Below are 25,562 nucleotides of genomic sequence, written 5' to 3' on the forward strand. Positions count from 1 at the left end.
ATGTTTGTCTTTGTTTTCCATGTCTGATGCTAAAGTCACAAATACAACTGACACCGCATGATGAAGAAGAAGATTTCACGCCGTCGCCCGATTTATTTATTTATTTTTTTAAATTGTTAGCATGGCCATGAATGTAGAGGGTGCAGTCAGGTGGCCATCAGGTGGAGTGCAGAATAGCTGCTTTTTATAAACTCCTCAGCAACTGGCTGGTGGCTCTTGATATGTCTCCATCCAGAGACATTTGCACATCATCCAATCAGAGTTGCTGTCTGATGGCGATCCACGCAGCTGTCGCCCAATTTTGTAATGACATCATCCACGCATGTCACTGGACTGCAACTACGTAACTTCAAAATGTGTCTGGGCAGTCACTGACCAATATCAAGTTTTAGAGAAAAATTGTTGGCGTAAAATATAAACTATTTCTCAAAACCGTGTGACTGCCGTCCCACCACCACCTGACGAGTTTGCTGAAAAACTTCATTTAGGTTGCGTTGGTATTTTAGGACATGTGACCGTAGTCTGACCTGGCATTTTTCTTCCCCTGGTAATGTTTGGTTAAACGTGTGAGGGGCTGTAAGCTAGAGGGAGAACATTACAGCTGTCAGTTAGGTTTGACCGAAAGGGGGGAAGCAGGTTTGTTTTGCAAAAAACGGTTAAAACTCAGAGTTGAGTTTCTAACGAACTGCTGCTCTGAAGAAACTCTGAAAAATAAGACAGGTTTTTTTATTTTCGCAAATCATCAGAAATAAACAACCTCTGGGAAACACTCTAAAATATAATTTTTTGTCTGTTGATCTCTATAAATGTGGCTTTAAAGGTGCTGTCTGTTGGTCATTGCGATTTTATGATAAACTAAAATAACATTGTTTAATTCTTGAAAGTAATTTTAACAGTAAAAAACGCCTGTGTGCTGCCCCCTACAGGTTGGATCGAGGTATTACAGTAGGATTTTGTGATTGGTCAAACCATGTAAGTTTCATGGTTCCAGCTCCAGGAATGATAACAGTCCTGGCCCCAAGCCCCACCCCTCTGACTGGATTTTCAAATTTCCTGTTTGGTTACCCTTTAAAAGATGATTGGAATGGGTCTTTAAATTATCAAGAACATTTTGCTAGATTTTTTTTTAATGTTGTAGTTTTCTTGCAGATTGCATGGCAAGAATTGTCTTCTCAAAACCTAGGTAAGACATTTTTAGCAACTTAAAGTAATAACAACAAAAATCCCAATTACCATTAAACTTTGAATGACATTTTCATTGTAGTTTATGTTGATGATTTGTTATTTCCTGTACGGAATTGTGCTGCATGCCGCTCCATGAGAGTCATAAGGGCAATATAAATAATTGCCCCAACGCATGCGCAGGAATCACCCCATACTCCTGTCCTACGCTGTGCAGAATGAGTGTGATGAGGGCTTTACCTCGCACAGACCGTTTGGTGTTTGTAATGAGGCGTTCATGTTGCTCGGCATTTGATGGACATTTAAGTGGCCAATTGTTTTGTGTTTAAACTTATGAACCCGAGTGTCTCTAATATCCAGGCTGAGTGACTAATTTTGCTTCATGGTGTACAGATCCTCCTCAGTGTGCCTGGAACTGGGTTGGAAGGGAAATGAGCAGGCAGGAGTTGGGGAGGTTCGTGTTTTCCCTGAAAACCCAAATTACACAAAGGGATGGTAATATTATTTTCACCAAAGAGCGTGTTGACTGTAGTGTTGGGTCTAGCTAACAATGTTATTGTAGACATCTCCTCAGGCAAGTGCCCTTATGAACCCTGCTCCACAAATGGTTGAGCTATGGAAAAAGAGCTATTTTTAGAAAGTGTGGGTGATACTGGTTGCTGTGGTGCCAGCAAAAGTTACATTTGTGTCTTAAAGCCACCCGCTACCTTTAAATGATTAACTCCCACTGACTCGGTTCAACACTTAAAGAAAAATACAGAGAAATACTTGTAAACAACGGCAACCCAGCCTCATTGATCCATTTATTCTAAAGCTAACCACTGGCAACACATCAGAGCGACTGACTTTTTATTTATTTCTTTTTTTTCTGCTTTAAAGGCTTTAAACAGAACTCTGGTGAGGCTCTCTGTGTCAGGAGGCCTAATTATACCTACCAAGACTCATCATTTTAGATTAATGAATCTTTCCGGCCACTGCAGCCAGCCCATGCTCTTTATGTTGCCAGGGAGTTCACAGTTTTCTCTGACCCTTTGTCTGTAGTTACAGGCTAATGGAGCAATAAGCTATCATTGCTGAAGTATGCCGGGTACCAAATCATTTGTCACCTACCAATAGACAGAATCTTTAACGGCCTCTAACTCTAAAAGACCCAGCGGGATTCACTTTACTTTAAAAAGCTCATTGTTCAGCACTTATTACAGACTCTTGTGTTTTGAAACATTTAGAGATGCGCGAGCATGTGCTTAGGCAGCAAGTCCCGGTTTTGTTATAGGCCACCACTTTGGCTTTAAACGACCTGCTATCGTTCTTTTCACTTTGCAAAAATGGCTATCTGTCGGAGAAGATCTCCGTAAATGATTTGGGTTATATTCAAGAGAACTAAAGCAGGAAGAAAAGCCTCCATGTACGGTTGGATTAAGAGGAGGAAAAGCCTTAGGGAAGGTGAAGAGAAAGTTGTCTCTGTTGTCATTATTTAAACTCTTAGTGCAGTAATTTCTGTGTGACTGGACTCATTTACGCGCTCCTTTTTTCCCCCTTTTCCACAGGCTATTACCATTACATTTCAAGGCATAATTTTCCTGAAAAGTCATGTTAACCTTTGACTTATTATCTCTAAAAACAGACTTCCTGTGGCTATTAATGTGCAGTTTTTTTTTTCTTTTTCTTTTTTCAGGAATCAATCCTGACCTTACGGCATGGTTGTCTGAGTGTAGTTACAGAAAATAAAGAACAAAAAGTAAAGGAAAGAGACAGAGAGAAAGCGAGGGAGACAGAGGTGGTCAGATGAAAGCGATAGGCACTCCGGGCTGTGTGCGCAATGGTCAGATAAAACATGACACCACTCTTTGAGGTTTGAAAAAGGAATTTGAAAAAAAAAGGCGAAGAATATTGATAGCAGGGTAAAGGTTTTTTTTTTTTTTTAACAATGAAAACACTTGAGGTGTGTTTCTGTCTGCTGAGTGTTTCATCATCAAAACGAAAGACGGAAGGAAACCCCGTAGGAGGAATTAGAGAAGACAAATAAGCAGTATAGCTCTCATCCTTAGTTCCTTTGCAGTGTAGTTTTAGTTACTTTCATCAGCTATCAAAAACAGACTTTAATTCCCCCTCACTATAAACCCTTCATGTGTTGTTGCCAGTTCCCTTTTAAGGCTGCTATCTGCCAAACGGGGGCAAAACAAGCTGCAGCACCTGAGGCCTTCTTTTACACACTAATGTCACATTTATTGAGGCTGGGGATTAGTGGAAGAATAATACCAGGTGGAAATTAACACATTTAACACCATTAAAGAGTTCAGAGCTTTTTCCATTCACTTGGTCAAAAAAAAGAAAAAAATATTCAGGAAATATTTAAATAATATGAAATTAATTTTTCTCCAGCCAAGTTTCTGCCTTGTTATGATAATTTTTATGTTATTCAGGTGCTTTTTAAAAAAATACACAAATATAATAACATATATTCCAATGTTTTGGCTGCTTCTTTGCTCAAATTCATTCCTGCTTATGGAGTTCTACTTTAGTTTGCTGTGTAATGTTTGCACATAGATAGTAACAGAAAGCAGAGTTCAGCTCGTGTCACTGCCTCCTTGTGGCTCCACTTCTATCACCCCACAGAACCCCCCCACACACACACACACCCTCCAACTCGTTTGGTCAACTTGCTTAATCAAAGCTCACACCATTCTGTCTTTTGCACGCTGCCTAATTTATCATAACTCAATTCAATTCCTATTAATGATGCGGATGTTTCTATTATCTGCATGTCAGTGTTTATAAGCTGAGAACATGCGAGCAGCAAAAGTGACTGGCCAACTCAATGGAAACACAAGCGGCCGTGTTGGCTACACGAGCACACAAACACTCGGATGAGGGGAAGGAGATCTTTTTGTGCGACATAATTTATTCCTGTTTGTGCTGCAGCAAGAATGCAGGACATTTGCATACAAGCATAAATAATATGGCTGGATTTGTTAAGAGTTAACATGCAGCTTTGTGTTATTTCTAACTTAAGGGCTTGAGAACTCCCTTAAAGACCCACTTCAATGAAAATGGTGTTTTCGATGTTTTTAACTTGTTGCATTTGACGAAGGACATTTATAAAGAAAATGAAGATTAAAATTGCATTTATGAGTATTTCTTTATTCATTTTTTTGTAAATCTGGAGCATATGAAGAAATGTTCTTTTTTACGAAGAACATACACTGGGCAAGCCTCAAGCTCCCTGCTCCACTTGAAGACAACTAGATCCATGTACGTCTTGTTTTTCCTCATCTAAGCTGGTATCTGGTATTGCACTGTATGGCTGGATAGCTCTAATATTGCTCGCCATTTTTGTTGCACCAGTAATGTTAGGTTGGGGTTGTAAGGGGCTGTAAGCTAGTGGGAGAGCATGTAAACAGAAGGATGATGGCATGCTTGAAGCACGCCAACGGTCCAACCCGCAACTCAGAGGTGAATTTGAAACGAAGTACTTCCGCTCTGTAGAAACTATGTACTAGAAAATGACACAGGTTTTTTATTTTTGTTATAAAAATGGCATAATCATAATTACAATACATCTAGGCTGCCTGGGGAGCCATCTGCAGGAGCAGGCGCCAAACTGCATTGATTATGTTATAAATTAATGTTTTTTTTTACAGTTTGACACCACTCATTTCATGTAAATTTTTTAAAAAGGTAACAATTAAAAAATAAATAAAATAACTCTAAAGTTTGACATAATCATTGATTGAGTTTCTGCTGTCTAAGCTAGGCGTGTGTGTGAGGGGGGTGTTGTTGCTGTTGTTGCTTCTTTAAAACTTTAAGGATGAAACAGGAGCAAAACAAGCCATTGCGGACAGCAAAAATCACGCTTCGCCTAGGGCGCCATGCAGCTCAGGGCCAGGCATGCCGAGGAACTAGTGGTGAGAGGAGAAAAAAATCAATTTTTATATTCATCAATATATTCATAAACGATCCTGAATTGTTTTATGAATTTAAAAAAATTAAAAAATGTAAATGATTTAAAGTAAAAGTAACAATTTTTGAGGAGCACACAAACAGGGCTGGGCTTTCAGATCTCGTCATCCGAAAATTGCAGATCTGGGAAGAATTGATAATTGTTTCATAATCGAACCGTTACCTCCTGAATCATAATCTAATCATGAGGTCCTTCAAGATTCCCACCTCTACTAGGAACTAGTGCAGGGCGAAATGGAAAAAATTGTATATCACAAAATAAATTATTTTAATCACAATAACAATATATATCACAATATACCAAAATAGTGTATATTTTCAGTTTTTCTCTTAAAAATGGACAAAAAGTTAATTTATTTTTTCAAGTAACATGCAAATGAATTGTCACAAATGAGAAACATTTTTTAAAATGCACAACAGTTTCAAGTTTCTTAGTAGGAAAATACATTTTTACACAAAATAAAAATAACAAATAAAAACAATAGAAACTATAGAAGAGAAATGGCATGTTATATGCTTTTCTATTGGCCGCACGTTATGTATTATTATATTTCCCAGCACTACTAGGAACGCTTTCAAAATAGATCAAAAGATGTTTCATTTAATTTTATTATACAAATAAAAAGTAATTTTTGGCATTTAAAATGATTCAAATTCATTTAATTAGCAAATAGAGCAATATAATGTACAGCTTTGGTGGTAACTTAAACTAAACCCTTCAAATAAACAGGACAGAAATAAAAAATAAAAAAATAAATAAAGGTTTTGAAGTCACGGATGAGGTACAGACTAAACAGTAGACAGGTGTGGGACTTAACCAAGACCAGTGAAGAAGCAGCAGTGAGCCTGAGAGCAGAAAAACCATATTGAGGTGCACTAAAGCAAATTTACAGATAAGCCAAGACTTTCTGAGTGTGACGGCAGACATTTTCAGGGAGAACTGTACAATATGTGCATTCAAAACACAAATTCTAGTTTTATCATAAAAATGATTCCCTTGATTAAAATGACTGGTTCTACTTTTTTATCTTTTACCAAGATGCGAATAGATTTATTTTTTTTTCTTGGTTTTGACATTTTTTCTGCTACTTCAGGAAAGCTAGCATCATCTCGGGGATGAAGTTTAGTTGTATAGATGCACAAAACAAAAGTTTCAAATGTTCCAATCCAAAAGAATCAGGGATTCAGTCAACAGGACAGTGATTGACGGTTGAAAATAAAAAATGCTTTAAGAATTTAAATGGGAGTTAAACTGTCTAATGTCTGAATCTTCAGGAAGATAAAACCCGAGACTGAACTTGTCAAGCTGTTTTTTTTGCTTTGTGTGAGCCGTCCATTGATTATCTGTGTTTTGTAAATGCACTGTGTTTCCATCCTGAAATAGACCACTCTAACCTCTCTGATTATACCTCAGTAAAGAGCCAGCAAGGTCACTGGTTTTCAATTCACCACTGCTCGCCAGCCTCTTCAGAGAGATGACAGTGTCTAAATCATCCCTGGAAATTGCATCTTGCGTCCTTAAAGAGTCACCAGAAACCTGCTTTCAAAATATTTTGTATGCCTTCATGCTAAGCGAAGCAAAAATGCAAAACAAGTAAGGATAAAAGTGCAGAGTGAAGAAAAAATAGGTTGGAGCCCCGGGGGAGGCCATGCAGCTGAAAGCTCTCTCTGACATGATGATGCTATTTATTAAGAGTTATTTATGCAAGACTGAAGAGGTGATGGATCACAAGAGCATTGCCAAGGTTTCCCTTTGTTTTCAGGGTTGGTCAGTGTTCCATTGAAGCTGGTTCAGACGGTTCGTCTCAAATTTGAAAGGGAAAATAAAAGTGTGCGTGTGAATACGCGTTTAGGCCATATCTTGTACACACATACGACTTTAATCCTGACCTCTCCTTAGAGTGTATAGTATTTGCAAGGCAACGTGTGCCCTTTAGTACACGTGTTAGTTTGCTTGTTTGCACTTAGGACTACTGAAGACTGACAGGGTCTCCAGGGAAGGCCTGAAATCCTTGACCTGAATACATATTTTCACATATTAGTGATGAGTGAGGGAGCTCCAGCGAGACGTGACAGGGCCTGTTTTCCTCCTTGTTTACAGGTAATAAATACTCGGCACCCTAAAGTTATAAAGCAGGTCAGGAGATCATCAAATGTTCTCCATGTGGAAATGGGGATGATTATTGACAGTAAGATGGTGATTTTAATACCATGGTTGCTGTAATGGGTGCAGGTAACAAGGAGATTGTGTCTAAATAAGAGAAGACCCGTCATTTTTACTGCAACATTTCTTTTTGGCTCTGCACATTTCCACAAATGCTAAAGCACAATGCTGCAAAAAACATTAAAAAGTCATGTGTGGAAAAAAAAACAAAAAACATCAGGTTTTAAATGAACTGCATTGTCTTGTTTATTTATTCCTTCTCTGTTTTGTTGACCGCAGCAGCAAATTATAGCCTGCAGTGTTGAAAGGTGTTTGATACGTTCAGCGGAAATGCTGTTTGCAGTACATTTTAGGCATAAATGACACAGCTACTCCCAAGTGTCACAAAAATGTCTGATTACATCCACGAAGAATCATTATTTCCAACTAGAAGTATAGTTATAGTGCATTTATGAAGGTGGCGGTTTCTGTCACACAGGTGAGAAAGGAGTGTTTTATTATCTTGTGCAGCAGCTGTTACTTCCCTTTCTTAGTGTTTTTTGCTTAAAAAAAATCATTTTGGCTTAATTTTATTTATTTTTTAAAATGGCAACTAGAACTTTTTTTCTCTTTGTCAGTTTGACAACTTTTTTTCTCAACACTGCTTACCTGTTTGCTCTTATAAACAATAAAAACATAAAAAATGCAATTGCCTTTTTAATTTAAAAAAAAATATAATATTGCAATCTAGCAGCAAAGTTCGGCTTAAATCTTTATATTTTTATTATTTCCACTGTGTCTTTAAATGACACTGTGCATTTACCCTGCAACATGTAAATATTCAACAATTACAGATCAGTCTGACATGGTATTTCAGTGTATTTTACATCTAATAATATGTACTTATTTTTCATAGTTTGGTTTTTTCTTTTTAGTTCACACAAGCCAAAAATATATGTTTTGTACATTAACGTTTGTCTGGTTTTCCTGAGACTAAAACTGTCAAAGCCTTATGGCATTTTTGCATAGAGTTGCTATGACAACAGGCGTTATTCTAGTATGTCAGGGGGTTAATGGAAGAGGCTCAGGGTTTGTACGAGCATGCTTTGCAGTGATACAAACAGATCGACTCTCCCAGTTTAATCAAGTCACTAAACCTTTTTTTTCAGTAATCTACCACTTAGAAAAATTCACAGTTTGTTTCCAGCAGCTGTCTGCATTCTTAGTTGCATCTGTTTTGTTTTCACTGGAATTGTAGTATTTTATAATACTGTAGTCCAAAATGCTTTGAGACACCCTGGTCAAAAATGAACATTTCTAAAGGGTAAAAATGAAAAAATTAAGAGTATTTTAATTAAAAAAAAAGACATTCAATCACAATCTTGTTTCTACCAAGTTGGGTCATTTACAATTGGCTAAAGGTGTTCCACAGTGAGAGAGATATGTGTTTTGTGCACGATAACCCTTTTTTTCTTAGTACTGCAGAAAAAATGAGAATAAATTTATATGACAAACTTTTATTTAACCATAAATAACAAAACAGTCTTGAAGACCCAAAATGCCAGGTTTGAATGTTTTGAGGGGTTGTTCAAATACATTGTTGTGGCTTGAAAAAAGAAATAACAAAAAGAGTTTCTCTGTTAAAATGTATTTTCATTTATAGTTTTAAATGCCAAATTAATAGTGGCTTTTATCCATTTAAGTAATAGTATTGGACTGTATTGTGTTAGTTGAATCTTTAATGCACTGATTTGTGGACATGCGCACTGAATAATGTGAAAGGGAAAGAAACACTCCCCTGTCAAATAGCAATTTTATGCAAATAAACTTTTTTTTAACTGTTAAATACAAAGTGGAGGCAACAATGTTTTAGAAAGCTAAAATTAGATCAGACAACAAATCATCTCATGTCAAAAATGACATGCAACCTCAGCACCACAGGGAACACCTGAATCCCAGGAAGAAAACAAAAAGAGCAAGGCTCAAAACTACAAAGTTTTTCCCCCATTTCAGAAGGAATAAAATCGTAGCTTGAACATACACAATGTCCTACTTTCATTTATCTCATTGTCAGCAGAAAGGGGCATTTTCTTTTTTTATTTGCTGTTTGAGCTGCAGGTGTGTTGGGTTGTGATCGTCAGCAATTGGATATGAAGGGGACTGCCAGCTTCAAGTATGACCTCATTAATTACATCTGTCAGTGATTCCCTGCTGATCTGTCTCCTGCTCTTCACATGCTGCCACTCAGCCAGCCAACCAGTCAACCAGTCAGTCAGGAAATTTTCTGCTGGGGGTTAGACAACCTGCCGGGCTTCTGCTCACAACACTGGCAGGTGGGATTGGGCAGAGAAAGAGGAGGAAACATTTAAGGTTGGTGGGGGGGCTGACAGCAAATAAAACTGATGAACACGTTCATGCAAGCTTACTTCCCTTTGAGTGCATAAAATGCACATGAAGGCAGTGCAGCCGGAAGAAGTTGATCTTTATTTAAATCCCTAAATGGTAGATGATTAAAAATTCATGAAGAAGCATTTATTTGAAGGCTGGGCGCTGTGCAGACTACCCTGTGATGTGTTGGTCTGGGGGTTGCCAACCCTTTGAACAAGTCGGGAAAGAGTCGTGGCAGCTTGTGGACTCTCCATCATTTCCTCTCCCCTCTTTGGTTTTGTGCTCCTTCCAGCAGCCACTGAATCTTGAAAAGACAACAAGAGCTTTCGGATGAATCTGATCTGCTGTCGAAAAAAAAATTAATAAAAACTGTTAGTTTTAAGTATTTCCTGTTTTGTTTTGTTGTCAGTTAAGCAAAACAATAGAAAAAACCCCACAAAATGCATAACAGGCACTGCCATATTGAAATATAGCCTTGTAAAATAAAACATTAGGAAAAAATTCCAAAACAAGAATTGAAAAACTGGTAGCATCTTAAAGAAGGGCACGAACGATTCAATTTTAATTAAACTTTAATTAAACACAACAATCCAAGTTGATTATTATGATTCATTAATGTGTTCAATTTAAACCAAGCTTACCCTTCATGTCAGCCAAATTGTAAAATGGGTTTCAGAACCTTATTTGTTTCATGTTGAATTTCACTCATCAAAACTTTGTCTTTGATTGTTTTTACTTTGTCGGTTTGGCCCTCTAGAAAAAAAAAATGTAACCCACCCTTGCTCTAAAGGGCTGTTTGCTTTGTGACTTAAAATATTGATCTTGGTCAAACAGGATTCTGAGGTTCTTCAGTGCCATTACAGAGATTGCATTTAATCTGCTGGATTATTATACAGTTCAAGAAAAACAATGCTGTGTTCTTAGTTTGCTTTTAGACCAGGATAGTCTTCAAGACAAAGACTGTCATAACTTCAATTAGTTTGGTCTACTTTTGCTCTAGAAAGTGGACATCTACATCTACTGCTTATTTGGTTCCCTACCACTACAACAGAAGAAAAACCCATGAACAAAATGGAGAAAAAAACAGGCTAGTAGATGGTAAGGATGCAATGATTCCCTTTCCCCAGGATTCGTTTCAAACCTTTACTTTTGGGTTACGGTTTTGTTTCAGTTTGATATATGATTTATGTATCACAAAACAACAGAAAAAAACCCCCAAAATTTGGAAGACCTATTTTTTGTGTGATAATAAACAAGTAACAATAATAATAATAAAAAAAAGAAACTCCTTTCAACTGACTTATAATAATGTTGCTCACCTTTTGGCATCTCACTTTTGGAGTTGCCGTAGAACCAGCTTTCGTTGATTAGCACATGTGATTTGTTAGAGTTTGGCCCTTCCTGACACAACCATTACTGTGTGTTCACTGGACATATCAACCCCTCCCCTCTCATGTTCCAAATAGGATGTACCTACGGGTTCCAAGAAAGTCAAAATCCATAGACTTCTATTGAGAAATAGACAGTTATTTCTGAGTCATTTTATCTGTCAGAATAATCATTCTTGATATGATAGTTTCATCTTAAAGGTTAACCACTCTTTTTCTAGCTGTTGACCTCTATAAATGGGGCCTTAAAAGTTGTATTTGTTGGTCCTTGCCAAATATTTGACAAATTAAAATAAACTTTTTTAATTCTTGAAAATATAGTCAAAAACCGTCTATGTGCTGCCCCCTACAGGTTGGATCGAGGTATTACATTTAAACTTTATGATTCGTCAAAGCATTTAAGTCCCACGTCGTTTTAGAAGTCCCATATCATGATCTGCAGCTCCAGTGATGATAGCAGTCCTGTCAGTAAGCCTTACCCCTCTGACTGGATTTTCACATTTCGGGAGTGGGTGGAGTCAGCCTCCTGTTTGGTTATCCTTTAACATCTTCTTTCTAACACTGAGTTTGTTTTAAGATACTTTTTCTTTATCGCAAATTATTCAAGTTATATACTGAGGAGCTCATGATTAGCGACAGTAGTTCCTTTAAATTGTGACTCAGATCGACTCAGACCAATCACTGTCAACAGGTTTCAAAATGGCTGCAGCGTATCAGGAAGCCCCGCTGACATCTTTGGCCTAATTTTGCGAGGCTCGGAAGTACGGCGTTTTCTATGAGTGACATCAACACCTTGATGTGTCAATTGAATTTGTATATATTTATTTATTTATTAGGGACCATGTACATTAATGAACGTCTATGGAGAGTCATAGATGTAAATGTAACAGATTATAGCAACCGTGCTAATTTACATCTGTAGTCCCTTGGCAGGTACGCAGAGAATTCAAGAAAGGACAGGGCAATAAATCTCCCACACATACAGAGTCACATCCTTTGTCTATGGACATAACCATGTATTTTATCGGGGTCGGGGACCAGCACAGGGAGACCCAGTCTTTGGCCTCCTCCTTTGGGCTACATAGTAAGGCGTGAAGGGTCATATCTAGGGACCCACACTGGATTAAGCTCATTGCAGCCCCTATGAATCAAACCCTAATATACCAGTCCTGCACTTAACCAACCATAATTTAATTTATTGATGTAATAAACAATTTGGTTCTCAATCGTTAATTGTTGCATTCCAAGTAGATAGTCACCAGTGTTAATATCAATCAATAGGTGTTTGCACTACATCATTGCTTCATGTTAGCCGATGAGACTCCTTTTTAAAATGAGAGATGCTTTTTATAAACGAAGTTTAATTTAATTAGATTTTTCTTGATTTCTTTGGATTGAAGTTTATTTATTCTAAATAGAAAGTGTCCACTGAATGGCCCACTCACACTAAAATATCTGCGCCACGGTTCACTTGCAAGCAAGTGTAGACACTTGTTGAACCAGAGGCCTACACCTGAATTCAGGTGAGCTTTCCCGGTTGCCCAAATGAAGCTGAGGATAGAAACTCTCGAGTGGAACAAACAGCCAGGTACACCTGTATCTGACATATGCAGTCGATGAACTTTGTCCTGAGAGCAGCAGCAGTAAATTCATACCTGAAAAGTCCCTCTGGGTTGTGCTGCTCATTTGATTCCTTTTTTGTGTGATGTAGAAAATCATCTGCTTGTCTTTTTGTGGAATCCAACTGGAGTTTTTTAGTAAGAGCTTGGGGGCTCCACTGTTTGAGGTCCACTGGAACCAGGCTCACACTGAGCATGTGAGAAGCCCCATTTTCATTCGCACTTTTCTCGTCGTTTTCTCGCCCTCCTGCTGCCCCAAAGCATGGAATACCACATTTGTTTGTTTACGCCTCGTTTTCTTTTCCCTGAACTCTATTAACATTTATATTGCAGCTGAAGGTGTTGGAAGTCCCTCCTGCAGTGGGTGGAAACTCAGCTTAGATGAGAATGAGCTTCAGTCGAGCCTTCCTAGGCACTGACTTGTGTGTTTATACCTGCATTATCCAGCTATTCCCCAACTGCCTCTTTTCCCGTCTTGGTAGTTTTTTCCCCCTCCCTCTCCTGCTCTTCTTTTTTCAGTTCATATCACCATTTGCTTCAGCTCGCCTCTTATGTGACTGCTTAAGCTTTTATCTCTCTCCAAGGTAAATTGATTGCTTGAAATAAAATGTGGCACGAAAAGCTTCCGGATTGGGCAGCCTGATTGAGCATTAGCATATGAATAGAGGAGAGACAGTTCCCCCTGTCAGAGAAGGAGGAAGTGTTACAGGAAACATCCGCTAGACATCTGTGTTTCAGACGTTTCTTGCCAATTTTAACACATTTCATCACCGATCGACGGGGGTATTCCAAGCAGTCGTTTCTAATTCACACTGCTGCAATTCACGTAGGATTCGAAGCCACAATCTGTACTGTCATTTCCTCCAAGCTCCGCCTTCCGCGACTCTCCGCAAGTCTGAAGAATTCAGCCATAATTTCATACGCTGTTAAACAAAGAAATTATACAAAGAGTGCAAATGAGCTGTGTGCAAGGCATGTTTGTTGACACCACTTTTTGTGTAGCTTCTGCTTGCCTGAAGACACAGACAAACCGATACAGCTTGTCACACGTGGCTGATGCCTGTCGTGTCGATCTTCCCTGCATGCTAGACCGGCATCAATTAGGCCACAGTACTGCCGGGTATAGATCTGTATCTGTCTGTATTTGTCCCGAGGACCCAGAGGCTGGGCAGGCAGCGGGGACACATTGCTCTGTTTGATAGCTTTGCACAGGAGGACAAAGGCGTCAACCTTATTATTATCGAGCAATGTTTTATTTATCATTTTTAGTTTAGCATCTGCTGGCGACTGCTAAAAATAGTGTTTATTTAATGTGCATCCAGTATGGGCTCGCAAGTTGTCAGGATTAGTGGAACAGCACTCTAAGGATGTGCAAGGTGATAAGAAGGACTCTTTTGCACTGTGTTTTTCTGCTAATGAGTGCAAAAATTACTGTGTTCAAATGTTCCAGATGCAGAATTGCATTGTCCAAAGGAAGTACCCTTTCCACGCAAGCGGTATTTAGCGGGCTGAATTGAAAATTGACACATATGACGATGGATTACAACATTAGGAATGCAAATTCTTTCTGTTTGTACAACAGGGAACTACTGAAACTACATTTTCCTTTTACGATGTATTTTTAGCTTTTGTTGTGCTGAAATGGAAGCTGAATAACACAATCTTGCTGGTTGTGTTTGCCTCATAATGCCATTAGGAAAGAAGGGCCTGAAGAAATATGGAACAGTTAATGGAAAGCGTACATAGAATGCAGGCATCTGTACTTAGGTTCCCACTGATATGCCTGCAAGCATAACCAAACTCCATGCTGTAATATTTATCATATGTAAAATGTATGACATCAGCACAGACTCCATATTAAGCATTATGCTGATTTCAAGATTTTTTTTTATATATTTCACAAGCAAAAGCATTGCAGTCACAACAGACTTTTTCCTGCTTTCCTTGCATTTTCTTGCTTTCTCATTTTCTCTCCTCCACCAGCTGTCCGTGAATCCTCAAAGTTCACATTGGGTAGGCAACTTCTGGTTTGTTCTGCTCTTAAGCTCCCTAGGCTGAGACAAACTCCAGCAAACACACTTGGGGAAGTACACACGTGTGCCCTTGCACACATGCTCGCAGCAGAGAAAAAAAAAGCAGAACGAGAGCCCTTTTGTGCGTTTCTTGACTCCACTGTGCACTGCTGCAACATTTTACTGATGACTTCCCATAGCCAACAGCAAAGTGTCACTTTCCTTCGATTCGCTAATTTGCATCGGTTCCCTTTCCCAGCATGGTTCTGTGTATCAGTGCCCACAAGCTGAATGTCAGTGTCTCCTCTCAGCATACAAATATCCTGCTGATACAGTGTGCCGTGCGTACTCCTGGACATTTCTAACATTTGATTTTACCCTTGATATTTCACATTAGAATTTCATGTTGCTCTTTTTTTATACCACACGACAGATCGTGCCAGACGTAGATGTGTCTTTTTATGCTGCCTGACGAGTTTTTTACAGTAAGAAAATCCCTGCGTGTGTTGTATTTAGAAACATATTCAACTGTCATTATTGCATTGAAATGACAAGTGTTAAAATGTTTTATTCTTGTGGATTTGGACCCAGGACTATACTAAGAAGTATAGGTGATTTGCCATGGCCTCATCTAATCTGATTTGCATGCCAGAGAGAATTATGTAATTGGCATTTATGCAGAACAAAGAAGGATCAGCTCACGGAAAAGAAGGGGTTTTCATGTAGAACTGTGTGTCTAAGCCTGTTTTCTGCAGCTGTGTGCTGCCTATGGTTGGCTACAGACAGACAGACGAGAAACGACTGTTGTGTGTTTGTGTTCATATTATACCCACGCATGATTTTTTTTTTTGTATTCGTGCACAACGAGCTGGCGTATGGCCTTCTACAAGGGGGGGAATCTATTGGATTCTCACCACATACATTACCTCCCATTTGTGAAGCATTTAACTCTCTTGCAAATATTACGCAGCAGTCCCAAGCCACATCTCTGTGAGTTTAAACGGTTCAAGCTCAGGCACATTTAAATTAGCTTTGAACAACATTCTGAGACTTGCTGTTGCGTTGAAGGATCTTAAACATTTTTACATCGTACATATTAAAGCCAAGGGCAAAACTTGATTCCGGCCTAAGAATACGATTTCCTTTCATATTAATAAAATGCAGCCTGGGGCAAACTTTAAATTAAAATCAATCAGATGAAATTAAATTAGATTTTGTGTATTAAAATGGAATATGCTTATCCCTAATTTTGATAAAGCTTGATTCTTATGACTTTGGTAGCAGGCCTATTCTCCTTTGCCCTCCACATTCTTTCCCAGATATTCATGAAAAACTGTGGCAACAATTGCTAAATTCTAAAAAAAGAAGTATGTTTTACCCCATAAATCAACTTTCTTTTGACATAACAAACCCATTTTTTAGTCATAAAGTTTATATTTGAATGGGTTTATGAACTATATATTCCTTTCACTGTCATATGACTGAAATTTTATCATCTGTAATTAATTTTTTATTACATTTCTTATGCACAAGGAAATTAAATTCATTAAACACACTCTGTTGGAAATGAAGTGTCTTAAAAGAAGCAGTTTATCTTAAGTTAGAGACACAAGGTTTCCAAAGATATTAGCCACTGTTGGATGTAACGTTTCTCTTCATTTAGTTTAGATACGGAAGGCTCCATGTTGTTTTGGTGCAACAGTACAATAAATCTGCAAAAGACCAGGTCAAGTTATAAAGTGTTTGGGATTTTCCAAAGCTGCAAAGTAGGCTATTGAGGTTTTACATTGGTTAAAACTTAAAATGCTGCTTTTTTTCCAATCTTTTTTAGCTGTATTTTTTATTTTTAAAGACCAACTCCAATCATCTTTTGCGCTATTTTAAAAGCGTGTGTTGTTTTCTAGCAGAGCGGCAGTTCATTAGAAATTCACCTCTGACTTGTGGGCGGGACCATTGGAACAAAGCGACCCCGCCCCCTATTCCTGTCACACATAATTGAGAACATTAACACGCTGGCTTACAGCCACTCACAACAGCAACCTAACATTAGCGGTGCAACAAAAGTGCCCAGCAATAGTGGAGCAATCCAGCTGGAGTCAAGCCAGCTCAATGAGGAAAACGAAGACTTGCATGGATCTAGTCGTCAACTAGTACTTTCTTTTTAAACAGCATATTTTGTCTGCGCCTGATTCACAACAATTTGAAAACTCTGAAATACAATTTTAAGCTTGATTTTCTTTATATATGTGCCCGTCATCATCAGAAAAAAGCCACAAGAAGATGCTGAAAACTCCCCAAACCTCATTTTCATTGGAGTGTGTCTTTAATGTAAAGATATAATCCTAAAGTGGGATTGATGGTATGCATAACTGAGCTGCAGCATCTGACATTTCCTTTGGGCCAAACCCCCCCGCAGCGAGCATGAGAGTCATGCAACGGAATATAATCGGACGCATTCTTCCCGCACCTCGTCTTTGAATGGTTGATGGTTGTGTTGCTGCGTTGTGGCTACGAACTGAGTCAGAGACTACATTACAGCAGACGCTTCACCTGATGGAGAGCGTGCTGTCAGATTCACACTGGACCGCTATTAGTCTGCCTGGTTTCTCTCCTTTTGTTCAGCCATGTGTGTTTATGTAAATAACACAGTGCTGCTCCGCTGACAAAGCAAAAAAAAAAAAAAAAAAGTGACGTTATAATCAGAAATTAGAGTAGCTGTATCCGTGCAGGTGTGGTGGTTTCATGGTCTTTCTTTTAGTAAAGTTAAAGAATTTGCAACACAAAAAGGGCTAATTTTTCTCTGAATTAGATAAGTCACCGTTGAAAGAGTGGAAGATCAGGAGGATGATGGGCTAATGCTTTAATAAGCTTGTATGACCCTGTAAAATTAGCCCTTTACTCTCATTTGTTCGAATATTACTGGTTCTCAGCTGTGCTTAAAAAAATCGAGTCACTTTAATGACTTAATCACTTTGAAGAGAGAATATATCTAGTTGGTGCAGGAACCAAATTGCACTCTTTGTTCATTTAGTCTGCTTATTTTATGAAATTAAACTTATGATATTGGGCTGAAATTATGTTTATTTTCCACCCCAATAGCTATTAATTTCACACTGAATTACGATGAGACTCAAGTATGATAGCCCATCGCTCCAAAAAACATTTTCTTTAAATTGTCATAAAACATTTTGTGATGCCATTTACTGATTTAACATGGCCTTCTCTGGAATCAGACATCACAAAATGACATGTACACCTGCAATATCACGCCTATTCAAAGTTATCACATCTGACTGATTAAAATTCCAAACAATATTTCCCTAAAACGTCTCCCCACGGCATACCCAGAGTAAATTAAGACTTTAACCCCACAGAGGTCGTTCTTAATTTTGGTCTCCTATGAAAATTAGCAATTAGGATTTTTTTTTTCTGATTTGATGTTGTGCAGAAAGAACTAGAGGTCCACCAGTGGGGCTAAGGGCTGTTAAGGATTTACTATCATTTTGTTCAGGGAAAAGGTTGTGCTCCAGTTTTGTTGCTTGGTGAGTTGTTTATATATAGGTCTATGTTTCAGCTATGGTGTTATTAAGAATGAAAATCGTTTTTCTCATTAGGAAAATACATTTTTTTAATAAATCTGACTTATTTGGATCTAATGGGGAATACTTTTGGGAGTGATGGGTCAGTGTTTGTGAGTGCTTTGTTGGTCAAATGTGGCCTAAAGGTCATGGCTTGGACCAATTTTAGTGACATTTGTTTCTTGGAACACATGGAGCTCATTTTGACCCAAAATGCCTTAACTGCATAAACATCCACTCCAATAAAAACCATGTTTTTGGTGTAAGGGACACGTATAAAGAAAATTAGGCTTTTCTGAATGTTTATTAATTCAAATTGCTCAGTCCCTTGAAAGTGACCTTGTGGTAGAGTGTCCGCCCTGAGACTGGGAAGTCATAAGTTCAAATCCAGGCTGAGTCATACCAAAGAGTACAAATGGGACCCAGTGCCTCCTTGTTTGACACCCAGCGTTAAGGGGTTGGTTTGAGGGGTTGAATCACCAAATGGTTCCCAAGTGCGACTGTGTCTCCAGCTCACCACTCCCCCAGGGGATGGGTCAAATGTGGAGAACAAATGTGTGTGACAACTAATAGGACTTCAACTTTTTTAATCAGCTGCAGATGAAAAGATTCTATTGAAAAATACTTGTAGCTGTGACGTAGATGCCACATTCCCGCTTCTAAAATAAATCAAAAGATGACTGGAGTGGGACTTTGAAACCAGAGCTTTAGCTCCAGTGTTTACATTCTTTTGACTGTTGTAACTCTCCAACCGTTTTTGCAGTTAACACAATTCCAGGAGATTCTGAAATGGAGAAAAGCAGCCTTGAACTGGTATCCAAAACTTTACAGTAGCGTTCATTAGAGTGTTTTTGCAATCTTCTCATTTTGCCATGGAGAAAACGGACTTTGCACCAGTATGCAACACCTAATGTTCATAAAGTATATCGGTGCAAGGCAGATATGAAAATCTGCTTTTCTCCGCACCTGATTCAGGTTGATTGAATAAATGGTTAAAGAGTTACGCCATGTCAAAGAACATGTGTTATGTGTTGCTGGCAACATCTTTGGTCTTAAAGGGTGAAGAAATTGCCTATTAAAACAAGGATAAGAAATCTTTTTGGGTTTGCAGTATGTTATTTTAAATATTTGTAAATGATGAAAAGTGTCATAACAAGAGACCTTCAGATCTCCTCTTTGGATCATCCCTGGTTTTTTGGCTGTTATAGTAAAGCATTGATGAGGTATTAGCTGAAAAGCGGCTTCCATTTTTCATCAGCGGACAGACTCTTGCTGCAGAGTGTTGCTCAGGCCTGAGGCGCGGCGATCTTGCTGTGCAACTGTGGACCCGTGTTGATCCGTCACCGCGGTTTAAAACGGCGAGCTGTCAGCAGGAGCCAGGTGAACTAGTTTGTTCTGCCTCCCACTCAATGGACATGTTTCATTGGCACCTTGCTGGGGGTCAGTAGTAACTGACGACCAACGCTGCGGGGGTCAGACCCTCTGGCCAGCTTTACCTAGAGAGTAAATTACACTGTAGGTGGGGCATGAGGGTTGAGCCATGGCCTGGGGCTGAGAGTGTGGCCCAGCCTCATTTTAAAAAGTGCACATTGACTGCCTGCAAAAAGGCAGTTGACCACAGGGTCACACAGCTCCGGTTATTCGCCTGATGTGGTAGAACTGCCTGGAAAGGCAGCAATTCCACAGTTTTCTCATCCAATAACTATTCTGTGGGGTATCTCACTCAAGCAAAGGCTTTGAAAGATGCATCACTGAAGGATTAGGTCCAGAACCCATCAAAAAAAAAAAAAATTGGAGCCTGTTCTGTGGCCCGGTTTAAAGTAGTTGAATATTTTAGGGGAGCCTCTTTCCTTAGAGGAAATGAAATCTAGACAAAGAGAGCAGGAGGTTTTTGTTTGTTTCTTTCACTGCTCAGGGGCAGAGATGGAAGATTTGGAGATGTGGAGTAGATTGTTCTGGAGCGAGGCAGTCGGGGCCTATTTTCACTGCAGCTGAGGCCCCCACTAGCCACAAGAAGTTCATATATTTCCAGAGATGAGAGAGCAACATATCTTCTTTCACACAAAGCAGGAGTTTACTCCCTCCTCCTGTTCTTTGTAGCTTTTTCTTTTTGTATATATATCTCCTCCGCTGCTTCACTCCAGTCACCTCCAGACAGCTCTAGGTGCATCAAGGGCACTTCAAGGGACTGCTGCATCACCACACAGAGACAGACATAGTGCGGCAGGGTGCTTAAAGTCCCCTTTTACATGACATCTAGTCAGGATCATTGTGCTCACTCTGCCATGCATCACCTGCAACTAATGACGGTGCATTGTGAATGCATGTGGGTCCACAGAGCTCGATGCAGGCTGGTCGGGATTGCCCGGGAGCGATCCGCGCCATGGAGAATGACTTAGCTGAGCCGCGCCGCTCAGCTCTTCTGAGCATGCTTAAGAGCGTAGAATTACTCCCCTCATTTCTCAGTTCCTGTGAAGCATGACAAAAAACTCAAGTGCTTCATGCTCGTCCAATTCCCTTCCCGAGAGGAGCTGAGGGGACTAGGAGTTTTGAAGTCGCTCAACAAACACTCACCATGATGAACATTAATTACAGCAATTAAAGGACCACAACCACGGTGGAGGGTGACTAAAACACTGTCAAAAATGCATTGACAGAGGACAGCAGTGAGATAAAGTGCTGCTGTTGGTTATACACTACCTCAGTTAAGTTTTTAATGGATGATCCTCTCTTAACCTTTAGTCATTTGTAGCATTTCTTTTTGCTAACACAAAGTCTGATCCTGTGGTCATATGGATTTCCTTCATGCTGTGCCATGTGTTTATGTCACGGCCCACTCCAACCATATTTTTTTCTTTTCTAAAGTCATTCTCAATTATCTTTTAGCTGTGATTGTGCATTTCTTAGCCAAACTCAGAAATCCTTTGTCATTTTTTTAGACATATTTTATGCCCAGCAATAAAAAAAAAAACCCAAAACAATTCTGGTTTGTAGGCGGGACTGTTGGCTCAGAGCAATCCCGCCCCCTCCCTGGTGCTGAGAGCTCTGTTTGGGCACTCTTGCTCAAGCTCATAGCCTCAAGCTAGCATTAGCGGCACAAATTAACGACAAACAATATTTGATCAATCAAGCCGTACAGTTTTGAGCCAGAGGACAGCTCGGGCAAGCACATAAGCGATGCCCATAAGGGAGCGGAGTGGAGAACAGAGATTGGCATGCCCATTTCAGTAACTGCGTCATTAAACTGAGCTTTTTCTAGCATCCGGTTTTCTGATCCAACTCAATTTGAGTTAAGAAATACTCAGAAATACAGTTTTAATTATGAATTCTTTTTGAGAAAAATGCTACGAGAACATGTTAAAAACATAAAAAAAGACAATTTTCATTGGAGTTGAGGTTTAAAGTCTCACTACGATCGTCTTTTGATCTAATGTAAAAGTGTTCCCAGTGACTTTTTAATGGTGATGATGATGACGCATTTAGCCAAAAAAAAATCTGTTTTCTTGGACAATTTCTGCAGAGCGGCAGGAGGTCATTAGAAATTTGCCTCTGGCCTGTAGGCCGGACTGTTGGCAAACCTTCCTCCACTTCCCATCATGCCTTTGTTTACACATTGTCCCGTTAGCTAACAGCCCCTCACAACCCCCACCTAACATTACCAGTTCAACAAAAATGGCAAGCTCGGACGAGGAAAAGGAAGTTGTACTTGGATCTATTTGTCTAGAAGTGGACGCATTGGAATGTAGCAAAGCAGGAACCTTCTGGTCCTCTACATTACAGCTACAGGCTTCTTTCAACTGCATTTTTTGTCTGCTCCTCATTTGAATGAATTGAATAAATAAATGCCTAAAATTAAAGAAATACTTAGAAATTGTGAATTTTTAGTTTATTTTCCTTAAATCAAGTGCCACAAGAACCTAACAAAAACACCTAAAACACCATTTTCATTGGAGTGGGTCTCCCTTATAGCAAACTAATCCACTTTATTCCAATGTGGCTACCACACACTGATTGAAGTTGTGTTTTGTGACAGATTTGAATGTGCTGAGCGGCAACACAAAGGCCACAGCAACGTGAATGACTTTTAATTGAAACAAGACTCCTTACAGCCCCCCTCCCCCCAGGGGTAACTGACATTCTTGTCCTGGAGGTGAACTGTAAAAGGCCTAAATGTAAAACATCCACTTACAGCGAGTTGACTTTGTATTCCTCGAGATACTGAATGGCTGATGACCTTGGTAGCCATGCCAAATGACGTGCACTTACTGTTTATTTTTAGAATGCAGTGGAGCACATAATTAACTTTGCAGTGCAATGAATTGGGTTTCTATGAGGCCTGGAGTTGGAGTCTTCTTTAAAAGTAAAGTTAGTCTGTTTTTTTGTTTGTATGTGTGATTCCGTGCAACAATTTTCTTTACCTGGCACACATAAAAAGGTACAAACTTGTAAAATTATAAGCAAGAATTCAAGGAATTTAATTTTTTTTTGTGAAATTGAATCACCAAATGTAAGTAATTGTTAAAACATTTTTGTGTGACTCAAAACATTTATTTTGTTCTTGGGATTTTTGTATATGACATATAACCTCAATAATGAGGAATATAAAATTAAGCTTGCTAAGTACATTTTTTTTTAAATAATATTTTCTGTTTCAGTCAATTTCCTGTGTTTAAAAATTTTGCCTGAAAACTGAAAACATACTTTTTAAGCCAAAATTTTCATGCACCTCTAGTTCTAAATTTGCAAAAATAGAAATAGCAAAAAAACAAGTCAAGAAATGCAATTGACAAATGTATGAAATGTCAAAATCACTCACAAATATTAACTCGTTTTTCACCTGAATGATTTTTTTTTTTTTTACCATTTAAAGATCAAATAAAAAAGAAAAAAATTAATAGTGCACTCAACATTCCTCCCTGGTGTTTGTAACCATACATTCAGACGGAAAACTCCCTTACTCCATAATGGACGCAACATTGATGTTTTTTATTAATCCTCCAACAAGACAAACTCTTCAGTATTTATCTAACTTGTCCAAATGAATGAATGACTAAATGAGGATCTGATTTAGTGTTAAAGCAGATTTCACTCAAACTTAAAGATGTAACTTGTTGAATTTTTTTTGTAATGAGCTGATTTGGACTTGATGCATTTCAAAGTTGTGTATTTGTAACCACAGTTGTGTTGCTTCCACTCACAGCACCAAAGGAAGCAGAAACTGCTAAATTTTAAATGCGAACAGAGATGAAATCTTCATTACAACACATATGCTTAAAAAGCAGAGTTAATACATGCAACAGGCACAAATAAAAACAAGTCACTTTTACTGATTTAGATTAAGAAATTCTGGCGTCCTATTAACATAGTTTTACTGTTGTAAAATGATGAATTGGCTAGAAAATTGTTGCAATTTTAATGTTATCAAATCAGTCTGAACTTCCATTTTTAATTATTTGTGGACAATATTCAGATTTATCAATCAAATGAAGATTATTTTGAATTTTCTGTGTATCACTGTCATCTCTAAAACATGTTTTCTGACACCGTAAAGCAGTGAGCTCCCTTGATACTCATATCTGGCTTAAAGAGTTGATAATTGTATAAGACAGCCAACAAGTGTTAGAGAATTAAAGATAATGTTGTAATTAATGGAAAAACGGGCAATAACCTTTTGCTTCTCTGATCCAAAGGATTTTTTTCCTTAAACCACATCCTTTTTGTCAAATAAACCAGAAAATCTTTTGGTGTTATTTGATATCTTGGGAAAAAAAAACATAAAGGAAGGAAACTGAGAGGGGATTAGAGTGAGGTGGAGAAAGGGTGATGCTGTTTACTTGAAGCTACACCTTCAGAGCAAGAAAAAAAAAAAAAAAACAGATATTTGTGTGTTTGTGTGGTCGCACCTTCTCAAGCTTATCGCCTCCTCCTTCTGTTATCGTGTCAGTCATGTGACCACATTTCAGGAGATGAAGGTTCCACAACGATTAGCTTCATTGTCTTCAAACAATGTGTGTGTGCGTGGAAGGAGGAGATACAAAGGCATCAGATGAATGTATTTGTGTGTGTCGGGACAGAGCGTGCCTCAAAAAAAGGAATTAGTTTTAACAGAATAATAAAATCCCATTCATTTATCACTCTAGTGCTAACTGTCCGAGTTAGGACTTGAGCTTTTCTTTAAACATTGACATCTGGATCTCAAGGGGTCATGACATAGCCCATTCAAGAAGTCACCACTCACAGCTGTTTAAGGAACTATAGATGGCAAAGCCACAACCGCTTGCTCTTTCGTCCATAGGCTTTTCTTCCAAATATCTCCATAGGATGACAGTAGGTAATTTCGTTAGCTAAATGGTCAGAAATCACCATTTTCCTTTCAAGATGCCCCACGGTTACCTTGAAAAATCAATACAAAGATTGCAAAACTGGGAAAAAAAAGCAGAAGAAATGTCTGCTGGCAGAAAATGTTAGTGGAGGCATTTCCAGGTGTTAGTAAATATTATCAGTTTTCTAACAGCAGTGATATGAAAAGACGATAAAAAATCTAAATGCACAAGTGACCGAATAGAAGAGCATTGTGGCAGAACTCTGATTGAAGAGAAAAAAAAAGATTAGAGGGAAGGGAGGATAAAAAATTAACATTTCCCAGGAAGAACTGTATAAAATAAGATGATGAACTTACTTGGAATGTAATAATTCACTCAGTCACGTTGGGTCACAGTTTTATTTTGATTCAAATTATGATTCGCATATTACAAAACAACCAAAATAAATAAATAAAAATTTGGAAAAAAAACATTTTTTTTAATTTCCTATTAAGCTAGTAATAATGACAACAAAAACACTTTCAGTTCACTTATACTCAACCTGGTGGAATGTAATAAAACAATAAATGATATATTCTTAAATTTAGTAGAATTGTTTGACATTTTCAGTGTAAGCATACTGGTATACAGTAGTAATACAACGACTAACTTTGCACACAATTGTTGTTTTAATAGTGAAACATATGGTTTGATTTTAACCCGAGAATTGTCGCATCCCTACAGAGTGCTGAACTTTTTCTAAATGTCAAAATAAAATACAGAAAATGTTAGGAAACACTCTCCTTAAATCCAGTCTTAAGTCTGGAGAACAAAACTTTGACACTAAACTATTTTCTGTAAATTAATAAACAATCTTTTGTTCATGTGATTTTGAGTCTTTTAAATAAAACCCCCTAAAAGTTTGGGGTCTTGAAGTCCACTCATGCAGAGTGGATGGGAAACTGAATTTGTTTGTTGACTGTTGAAAGG

At 38.4% G+C, this 25,562-nt stretch overlaps 1 protein-coding gene and 1 long non-coding RNA gene across 9 annotated transcripts in view; one reads left to right on the forward strand and one right to left on the reverse strand.

Annotated features, from left to right (window-relative positions):
* Window positions 1-25,562, forward strand: part of LOC112142593 (RNA-binding protein Musashi homolog 2) — a 311,624-nt gene that overhangs the window by 61,287 nt on the left and 224,775 nt on the right. The gene's annotated exons all lie outside the window — the stretch shown is intronic.
* On the reverse strand, window positions 8,207-25,032 carry LOC118599631. The gene is made up of 2 exons (XR_004949062.1): window positions 24,174-25,032; window positions 8,207-9,977 (listed from the first exon to the last, which is right to left on the reverse strand). It is a non-coding gene; the product is annotated as an uncharacterized LOC118599631 (long non-coding RNA).

The sequence above is a fragment of the Oryzias melastigma genome, linkage group LG14, assembly GCF_002922805.2.
Source record: "Oryzias melastigma strain HK-1 linkage group LG14, ASM292280v2, whole genome shotgun sequence".
In the NCBI taxonomy this organism is placed as follows: domain Eukaryota; kingdom Metazoa; phylum Chordata; class Actinopteri; order Beloniformes; family Adrianichthyidae; genus Oryzias; species Oryzias melastigma.